This window comes from Solanum verrucosum, unplaced genomic scaffold, assembly GCF_900185275.1.
Source record: "Solanum verrucosum unplaced genomic scaffold, falcon-dt-bn FXZP01000137.1, whole genome shotgun sequence".
In the NCBI taxonomy this organism is placed as follows: Eukaryota; Viridiplantae; Streptophyta; class Magnoliopsida; order Solanales; family Solanaceae; genus Solanum; species Solanum verrucosum.
Genome location: NW_026020405.1, coordinates 123,122 through 134,207, shown reverse-complemented (window position 1 = coordinate 134,207; position 11,086 = coordinate 123,122).

Here is an 11,086-nt window from a genome sequence, read left to right as displayed (position 1 = left end):
GTCAACGAAAATGATCAAAATAGTACTTATATATGGGGGTTGGTTACACAAACACATATATGAAGAAAAAATAGCAGGTGAGGTTAGAGCTAAAAGAAAATGAGTTTATGTTAAGATACACCATCAGTGTGAATAATTTTTACACTACAGGTCGCTGAAAGGATATCTATAGGTAAGTCTCCATAAAATGTAGATCTGTGATCTTAAAATACGACAGGCTACCTCCCACAACATACAAATATGACCTAATACTGTAAAAAAGTAATCACATTGACAGCGTATATAACTCAAACTGAAGAAAATAGACATCATAGGCATAATGGAAATGGTCAACCACACTGAAAATGCTGTCATTCCTAGTTGATGCAATTGTATATCTCAGTTATTCCAAGAAATCTCCAAGAGGCTAGCTTCATGACCACTTAATATTTGGCTCCTCAACAACAGTATGAAATAATAGTTCTATGCTGAATCTGAATCTCAATTTTGACTAGGCATGAATGATCACCAAAAAACAAAATCTTAGCTCCTAAATTCATTGAATTGCTTGAAATTTATCTCTACGGAGTTAGAAGTCAACTGTGGACAGGCCACAGCCTTTGCGCAAAGACAAAATGATTATGAGAAATTGGAGACACCATAACCTCTCTCCAATCTACATCAAGTCACTCAAAATAAAAGAGAACGTGAGATTCTAAATAATAGAACAAAGAACCATGAAAAGAAAAGATCGGATGTGTTGTAGCAGTTGTGACTCAGATCAAGCAGAGTGGCAATGTAACACCATTATGGATGCATCTGTCCTTTGGTTGCTGCTCTCAGAAGCTCTCATAGCCTTCTTATTTACTACACAATACATATTACATACACATAAAAAGTAAGCCTTTTGAACGCTGCAAAACTCAAAAGTGGAAAAAATTGATGCTTACCCAAATACAAAAGTGACTTGATTTTTAGATAACTATAAGCATGAGCTTATATAATAAGGGCAACCATTGACAAAATAAAACTAAGTTATAACTTTTATACAAGAACATGAACAAATGAATAAGAAACGGAAAATTCAATACCATGCTATTCTAGAAAAACTAAAAAAGACAACTCTTTTTCACTCTTTGAAATACTCTTTTATGAGAAAGATTTGCTCAAACTTTTCAAAAAGCATATTGATTTGATTACAAAAACCACTATACGTTTCTTCTAAATCTAAACATCCTTATTTTAGTTTTAAGCCTTTCTCCAACCAATCAGCCCTAGGAATAGGAACAAAAATTTGGAAACAACAAAGAGAGAAGAGTCTCAAGACCATAAAAAATCATCTGGATCAAATGTATTTAGCCTCATTTCAAATATTTCTAGTCAAACTATTTGCTAAGAGACTAGTCAAAAAAATGTAAATAAACAAAAGATGAGGCTCAGATTTTCGCCTATTTAATCAGAGAAAAGAGCAGAGTTAACACTGACATGGCTGCAATCATCGGTTGGCTTATAAGAAAGACCTTCCGATTTATCTTGCCAAGCCAGGCCATGAATCAACTCCAAATCTTTCACTTCTCATTAAGAAAAATCATCATTGCCTCTGAAACTTGGGATTTTTCAAGATTAAAACAAGGCATGAAAGTGTGGATACTGTGTAAGATAAATTATGCAACAATTAGCCTCTGAAAGTACATGAATTCACATATACATAAAAGCTTTGGACTTGTCACATATGCCTAATAATTTCTCTCTAGGAAAATATGGAGATGAGTACATAAAATAATTCTTTCGAAATTGGGATTCTTCAAAAACAGAAGAAAGAACATGAACAGAATGTAATGGAAGGACTACTCATTGAAGAACTAAGTTTAACAGAAAAGTGGCTCAGATCATCCTTAAATATATCAGAAAAATGGGCAATCCGCCATAGCTGCAAGAAGCAGCCTCCTCTGTGAGAGAGCACATAAGAACTCATCTCACAAACCTTCCTACCTTTGCCTAACCAAGGTACAAATTCGCTCAAAAATGTGACTTTTCGAGCTTCCTGGAGAATATCATCATAGACTCATCACAAAGGTTAGGGGTTAGGATCCGAGTAAAAAGGATTTCTCCGGACAAGTTTTAAGAGGCAAACAGACAAATTGTATCAAGTTTAAGGGGCGTCTATGTATGTGGCCTTTTCCTTATTACGACCATAAACATGGCTATCTTCACCATCATTACCATAATCGGCATATTTTTAATGAAAGGGCTGTTAACCTTCCACTTGAGGGATTTCACTGGGTATGTTATTGTTGTTGTAATAAAGGACTGTTAATTTTCCTGCGTAAAAAAGGTATAGGGAAATTCATTGGCTTAATTGAACTTCAGAGGAAGGGAGTAACAAACACCCTTAGAAAATCTCAACATTCCTCGAGTTCCATAAAAGCCTCATTTTGAACATTAACAGACATTTAGGAGGCCCCGCCATGGCTGCAAGCTTAAGGAGCCTTTGTGATACGCAGAAACTAAAATAGCTCCAAATCTCACAAGACCCCCCCCCCCCCAAAAAGGCTGCCACACCAAGCTATAGCAAGGCTCAACCATCTGATGAATAAAGAATAAAAATCATCACTGCCTCATTGAACTTATTTTGCTAAATAAAAGAGTGGTTAGAATTTGGGAAATTTTGGGTGATCATTGGCTTCTAAGAATGACACAGAGGGGTAAAACTATGTCAAACAACTCTTTGAATACAGCAGACTTAGACTTAAACAAATAAGATTGTTTCCATTTTCGTTTCACCTAATGCTTCATATTTATAGTGCCTTAATTGTTTTGGACCTCAACAATGGTTCACTCAACTGATGGGGTTAACAAACTGGGGCATTGAAGACAATACAACCCGTATCTTGGCCAGGCAAATCCCAAGATGGCCTGCAATGGAGGCTCTCTTTTGCATGCAACCAGTGATTTTACAGCAATGGCGTGGCCTTCTCTTTTGTGAGCTGAGGGTCTATCGGAAACAGCTCCTCTACCCCACAAAGGTAGGGGTAACGTCCACCTACACCCCACCCACCCCATACCCCACTTTTGGGACTACACTGGGTTGTTGTTGTTGTGTAATCTCTTTTGACCTCCCAAAATTATGGGCCTCATGTCGAAGGTCTTATATGTGGAAATGAATGCTTCACTGAAATAGTTTCCTCCATACCAAATATACAAAAAGTAAGTTACAACCAAACCTCTCTATAGCAGCATCAGCATCGTTTGTCCCGATATTTTTGGCTACTATAGCGAAATGTTGCCACAGAGAACATATAATACAACTTAACGTGAAAGATCGGTCCCACAGAAAACATGACTGTTATAGTGAAATGTTGTCAAAGAATACAACTGCTACATAGAGGTCTGACTGTATAAGTGAATCGAGGCTCAGATCTGTATTTATGCTCAAGCAAAGAAAGTCCAGCCATACCTTGGCTAAATATGCCCCAATTGCGCGTAACAATCACATGTATTTGGGTCATTGCCCACCAAGATACATGTCGGGTACTCCCTATGCTCAGCTACTAGCTTGGGAGGATAGATTGAAAGATCATCACTGCCTCAATAAGGGACCATTTTTACCATTCTCACCTGACGTGTGTACATGTGTGTAGTATACAGACAATATACATGACGTGTGTACGTGTGTGTGCATGTATGTAGTATACAGACAATATACATGCACAGATGGACTTCAATTTTATCAGTCATTGGGTTTAATCAGAAACCGCCATGGCTGCAACCTCCCCATGTTACCCTGCCAAGATAAGGCTCTTACCATCTCAACGGCCAACCCAATTGCACAAAAAAGAAAAAGGTATTACCATCAAAGCCATAAACTTCTTCCTGTTCTTACATTGATTTCTTGTTGTTTAGTTCATAAAGCATTCCAACAGCAGCAAGAACAGGAGAAAATATCTGTTAAACTTAACAGGAGCTTTGGTGTCTCCTGTTAGTCTAAGGGTTATGGACACTTTTTGCAAGTAATTAGGACCATTTGTGCTAAGGAGTATATATCAAGGACCAAAATAGTCAGGCACCGGAACATTAAGGACAATTTGGATTTTCTTCTAATCTTAACAAGGCTCAGGTCTCAGTTTAATCAGGGATTGAGGTTATCAGAAACCGCCATGACTGCAGGCAGCAACCTCTCCAGGCTACCCCACCAAGATGCAGCTCGTATAATCTCAATCCCCAAACCAAATTGCTCAAAAACAGCATTATCATCATAGCCTTAAATTCTCCCTGCTCTTAAATAGATTTCTTGCTGCTCGATTGATAAGAACGAAAGGAACAGAAGAAGATGCAGCAGCAACAACAACAGCAACTTGCCTCATTCTTAGAGCTGATTATAAGTAGACATTTGGCCATAGATTTCAAATATTTTCACTTTATTTGGAATATATGAAGATGGAGTTGTGTTTGGTTAGATTTTTTGCAAAGGAGAGAAATGAGCACCTTATTTGGAATTCATGAAGATGGGAGTTGGAAAACAAGTTTGGAGCACTTCTCCTGTTCTCCAAATTTGAAATCCAATTCCGAGTTGGATTTGGAAATTTTATAACCAAACACTGATTTTGAAATAAAGTAATAAAGTGAAATTATTCTGAAAAAAATGAATAATTCTCATGACCAGGCTCCTGAACATGACATGGGTTTCAACCCTACGATGTCCTGATTTGAGTCCTGGAATATCCAGAAGGACTAGATGGAAATTGAGGCTCAGGTCTGCGGAAAAATGAGGAAAGGAGAAGGTGACACTGTCATGGCTGCTAAAGAACCGGTTAAATGTGAAAGAGAAAACCCTATCACAAACCATTCAGGTTTGCCATGACTTCATAATGGGCTCAACTTCGACTATTCCCTAAATAGCAGTCCTAAAATTGGTTATCTGTGCACTTCTGCCCACATACAAAAGCGAAAAGGACTGCTGGTTAGAGCAAAGAAGAAATCATTGACATACAGGAGATGATCAACCACCCTGAAAAAATCCACATTTTCTCCGATTGCCAGAGTAATTTGAGGCAAAATTAACTGTGTTTCCATCTAACGAGGTTCTGATTTAGAGTCTTGCAGATTCCACAATGACAAATTGGCAGTTAAGGCTCAGATCTGCGTCAAATGGGGAAAAGAGAAGACGACATCGCCATGACTGCAAAATGAACCGGTTGCATGATCAGGGTTTGCCCTGCCAAGATACGAGTCGGGGTTTCTCCATGCCCCAATTTTCAGCCCTGATTAGAAATATCATCACTGCCTCTTTCAAAAGATGGAATCTTTTCTGTAGCAATTTGTGGACAGTTTCAAGGCAAGTAAATTGGTACAGAAGGAGTACTACTCTGCAGCTATCAGCATCACATCAATGGCAATAGATATTTGCCTTCTTGGAAAATTAACACAGAAAAGAGGGTTGTTCGTTTGGTTGAAGGAGAAATCATAGGCCAATCAGAGATGACAACCACCCTCCAAGAAATACATGTTCTCTATGTTGGACTCATTCTTCCTTCTGGGATGATTCTCACTGTTGAGTAAAAGACTCTTTATAGATCGAGCTATGGTGTTGGAATTAATTTTAACTATAGAGTGTGTTTGGCATGGAGGAAAACATTTTCCGGTTCCGAGAAAGTGACCACACCATGGCTGCAGATAATGCAATGCCAGCTCACCCCACCAAGATACAGGTCGGATATTATCAATGCAGTAAGGTAGATAGCCCAAAAAGAAGCAATCATTAGAGCATGTCACTGTTAAACACAAACACAAAGGTTTAATCCATTCCTCTAGCATCTTCAATCAATAGTATATTTGCACACGGGGTAGTTATTGATAGATTCATTTATATGAGCTACAAATTAGGAGCAGACATTAATGGATTTTAATGACGACCTTAATTGAACAGGATGTGTTCTATTGGCTCGTACCACTGTATGCTTGAGTTCTAAAGAATTTCAAAGGAAAGAGGACCCAAGTTCAATTCCCAGAAATTTTAAGGCTCAAATATAATCTTGATCAGGCAAAGAGAAGGCAACCACGCCATGGCAGCAAAATCACTGATTGCGTGCAAAGGGAGAATCCCAAATGCCGACCATCCACTGATTTGCCAGGCCAAGATACGGGTCAAATTGTCCAAATTCAAGAGTCAGCTAGCTCAGAAAGTGAAACATCATCATCGCTGCCTCTTCTCATGACTGCAAAAAGCAGACATCTTTGTGAGAAGCACATATACCTACCTCACCAATTCCCCTACCTTTGCTTAGCCAAGATACTAATCAGCTCAAAAATCTGATTTTCAAGCTTCCAGGAGAATATCATCACAGCCTCATTCACAAAGTTCAGGGTTTAGGATTCAGGTTTTCCTGGACAAGTTGGGGGGTTTGAATATGTATTTTCCCATATTATTACCATAGCCATGGCTAATCATCGTCATCATCATTATCATCATCAAGAGCATAATTGACATTTGCTGATGAAAAGGGTTGTTAACTTTCTCTTTGTAAGTGAAGTGCTGGAAAATTCATCGGCTACATTGAACTTCAGAGAAAGAGAATAACCACCCATAGAAAATGTCAACCTTTCTCGAGTTCCATTAAAATCATAATTCCTTGGACAAATACAGATATTTGGGAGGCAGATTAACCTTTTCCAATACGTAAGCTAAACCCCTGCAACCTTAAGAAGTTTTTGTGAGATCCAGAAACCTAAATAGTTCCCATCTATGTTGCTCAGACTCTTCAAAAATCTCAATGGGTGCGTGTCGGATTCTCCAAAAATACACTATTTTTGGAGAATCCGACACGGGTGTGGCATAGAAAGTGAAGAGTCCCTGCTCCTTAGGTTCACATATCTCACAAGACCACAAAAGATGCCACATCAAGATATGCAAAGAGAAAACAACAACACATGCCATGGCTGCAGACACCGGTTGCAATGTTGCCATAACAGGTCGCCCAGCCAAGATACATGTCAGATTTTCTCAAAGCTGGTAAGTAGGTAGACCAGAAGAAAGCAATCATCACAGCCCATTTCAGTATTCCTTTTCTGCAAAAGAGCAATGGTAGCATAACCAGAGACAGGTTTCTAGATGATGCCATACCAGGTTGCCCCGCCAAGATATGGGTAGGATTTTCTCAATGCATTAACATGGGGCTTATTTTTACTATATATTTTTGTCGTCAATTCTTTTCTTTCTTCAATATTTGCATCCTAGTTTTTTATATTTTTCAATCCAGTTCTGAAAAATGTTTTCTTGAGCCAAAGGGTCCACCAGAAACAGCCTCTCTACCCCCACCACAGGTCGGCATAAGTTAGTCGTACACCCCATCCTCCCCAGACCCCACCTTGTGGAATCACACTGGGTAATGTTGTTGTTGTAGTAACATGGAGGAAGTGCACAGATATCCGTTTTGTGACCCTTACTAATTTGCAAGTTGAGGCACAGATCTGTGAAAAATGGGGCAAAGAGAAGACGACAATGTCATGGCTGCAAAATGAACTAATTGCATGATCCGAGTTTTCCTTACCAAGATACAAGTCGGGTTTTCTCTTGCCCACTGCCCAAATAACAGGCTATATTAGCAACATCATCACTGCCTTTTTGGAAAGATGGAAACTATTCCCTAGCAATTTGGACAGTTACACAACAAATAAAATGGAACAGAGGGAGTACCATTGTCATCAGCATCACATCGTGGCGACAGATATTTGCCTTCTTATTTGGTCAAAACTAAACCGAACCATGAGCACCCCTGAATATACCAATGGAAAAAAGAAGAGGATTATTGGTTGGCATCATTCTTCCTTCTGGGCTCAGATCTTTAATGTATCTCAGGCATCAACACTGTCATGGCTGCAAACCCTATAATATGGGTCACCCTGCCAAGATAGGGGCCTGAAACAACAATGCCTTATTCCATTTGCTCAGTAAAATAATCATCACAGCCCATTATTTTCCTTTTCCATTTCATTGTTGTATGATTTTGCTGTTGCTTTTCCAGGAAACCGGAGCCTCCGTGGAACAGACTATAACAGTAACAGAAAACAGAGAAAATTATCAAAAATGGTCCTTAATATTAGTTAGAGCTAAAAGATATAGAAATCATAGGCAAGAAGGAGATGGTCAACCATTTTGAGAAGCTCCCATTTTTTCTCCAAATGCCTCATTCTTTTAACTAAACTTTGATGGAGAACAACAATAAGGTGTTCAAGAAAAACTAAATAACCAAAATCTTCACCAAACAAGAGGTCCTGGGTTAGAATCCGGTCCAACTGTAGTTTTCAATTGGGGCTCAGATCTGCCCAAAAAAAATGGGGTAAAGAGAACATGACAGCACCATGGCTGCAAAGGAACCGGTTGCATGTGAATGACAAGGTTCAATCACAAACCGTCCAGGTTTGCCATGCCAAGATACGGGTCAGATTGTCTCCATGCCCCAAAAATCAACCCATACTAGCAATATCATCACAGCCTCTTTTGAAAGATGGGAACTTTCTCACATGTAGACATTTGGACAATTTCAAACAATTTTTAACAAACATAAGATGAGATCAGAGTAAGTTTGCTAAGCTCAGAGGAAACAGCAAAGAGTACTAGTACTTCTGAAGAAGATTGTTGATTTTGCTTATAGGAAATCATAGGGCGTAACCACCCTCCAAGAATTACCTTTTCTCTCTGTCGGCCTCATTCCTAATACTGGGTTGAACCTCCATTTTTGTATAAAGAAACATATTGTACTCGGACTCTCAAAAATGTTGCCGCGCCCATGTCGTATCCTCCAAAAATGCACAATTTTGGAAGGATCCAACACGCACCTGTCGGCATTTTTGAAGAGTCCGAGCAACAGAAAAAAACACTCTGATTTGTAAGTGTCCCTTTTCTATGCTTTTGCTGCTGCTTTGCCTGAAATCCAGCCACGCAGGATCAAAGTAGCCATAGATAGAGAGACAAGAAGAGACATACAATACACACATATGTGTATATATATATATATATATATATCTTCATACATATGCTAAAAGGGCTGTTGATAAGAACAAAAGATAAAATTACTGGCACACCGGAGATGGTCAACCACCCTGAAAAATCCCTTTTTTTTCTCCGATTACCACATTGTTTAGCTAAAATTTGATGGAGAACTGCATCTGAAAAATGGGGTGCTCAACAAAAAATGAAGAACCTAATCAGGTATCACAGTTCCCGAGAACGGCCATCCATTCAAGACCATCAAATGGTGTTTTTTTTTTGTGTTTTTTTTTTGAGACCATCAAATGGTTGCCGTACACTTTAGGGCTCAGATTTGCTTTTCTACAAACATGCAAAGAGAAAGCGATATCACCATGGCTGCAAGACACCAGTTCACAAATAAATGCCTTACTGGGTCCTCCTGCCAAGGTACGGGTCGGATTTTCTCAACTCGATGAAGTAGATTATAAAGAAAAAAGCAAATCATCATCACAGCCCATTTTCAGATCAATCAACATTCTTGTAAATGACCCGTTAAAAGCGGCTACCTAGTTGTGTCATTTCTACCTTGTATTTACAGGGGCATAAAAGTGACTATATGTGAAAACCAGCTATAGTAGTAGTAGCAGAAGCAGGAATTGGAAGAAGCATATATATACACAATAATCAACAATCTTGTTCTTTTTTTCTTCTGAATGGGCTGTTGGTATTTTATGAATGGATAAGAAATCATGGACATAGAAGAGAGGGGGCAACCACCCTTCACAGAAATTCCCATCTCTCTCTGATATCTCATTCTTCCTTTCTGGGCTAAAATATGGTGAGGGTTCTGCCATAAGCATTGTCATCACAGCCTCTTTTGAAAGATGGAAAGTCTCACACAAGCAAGCGTATGGGCAATTTCAAAGCAAAGGCTAGATGGATGATTGGTCTAAAGCTCAGAGAAAACAGCAAAGATGCAGTACTTCTGAAGAGGGTTGTTAATTTTGTTTATAGGGAAATCATAGGCCAAGCAGAGGGGGCAACCACCCTCCAAGAATTCCCTTTTCTTCTTGTTGGCCTCATTCTTTTTAGTACAGGGGTATATTTGTCCCTTTTCCGTTCTTTATACTGGGTTGAACCTCCATTTTTCTATGCTTTGCCTGAAAAACACAGCCAGAAAGAGAAACACAATATATATATATATATATGGACTGAGAGGAACAAAAGATGTTATGATGGTTCCTCAACTCCCTTCCATGCTCTTTAAGCCAAATGCTGGACCAATGTCCCCATTATCTAATACTGAACAGTTGTTGGATTTCATTAGTACTCTAAATTTAGGAGGAACAAATGTATAGGGCCTACAATTCCCTTTTGTATTTTGCCTACTTGTAATTATGCATGCTTCCTAATGAAACAACTTACTTCATAAAATAAAATAAAATAAGAAGTATTTCCAAAGAGGGTTGTTGATTTTATTGATAGAGAAATCATGGGCCAAACAGAGGGGGCAACCACCCTCCAAGAATTCCCTTTTCTCTCAGTTGGCCTCATTTCATACTGGGTGAACCTCCATTTTTGTGTACAAACACTCTGATTTATAAGAGAGAATTTAGCCAGATATTCTGCAAGTGCTTAACTGTCCCTTTTCTATGCTTTTGCTGCTGCTTTGCCTGAAAATGCAGCCACGCATGAGCAAAGTAGTCACAGATAGAGAGACAGAAAAGAGTCATATAATACACACACACACATACATACATAAATATAAAGACCTCATACATATGCTAAAAAAGATGTTGATTAGAGCTAAAGATAAAATCACTGGCATACCACAAATGGTCAACCACCCAGAAAAATCCCCTTTTTTTTCTCCGATTACCTCACTTTTGAGCTAAAATTTGATGGAGAACTGCATCCGAGAAATGGGGTGCTCAACAAAAGCTGAAGAACGGCCATTCATTCAAGACCATCAAATGGTTGACGTACACTTTAGGGCTCAGATTTTGCTGTTCTACAAACATGCAAGAAGAAAGCAACATAGCCATGGCTACAAGACACCGGCTTGCAAAGGATGCCATACCAGGTCGCTCCACCAAGATACGAGTTGGATTTTCTCAACTCGATGAAGTAGATTAGAGC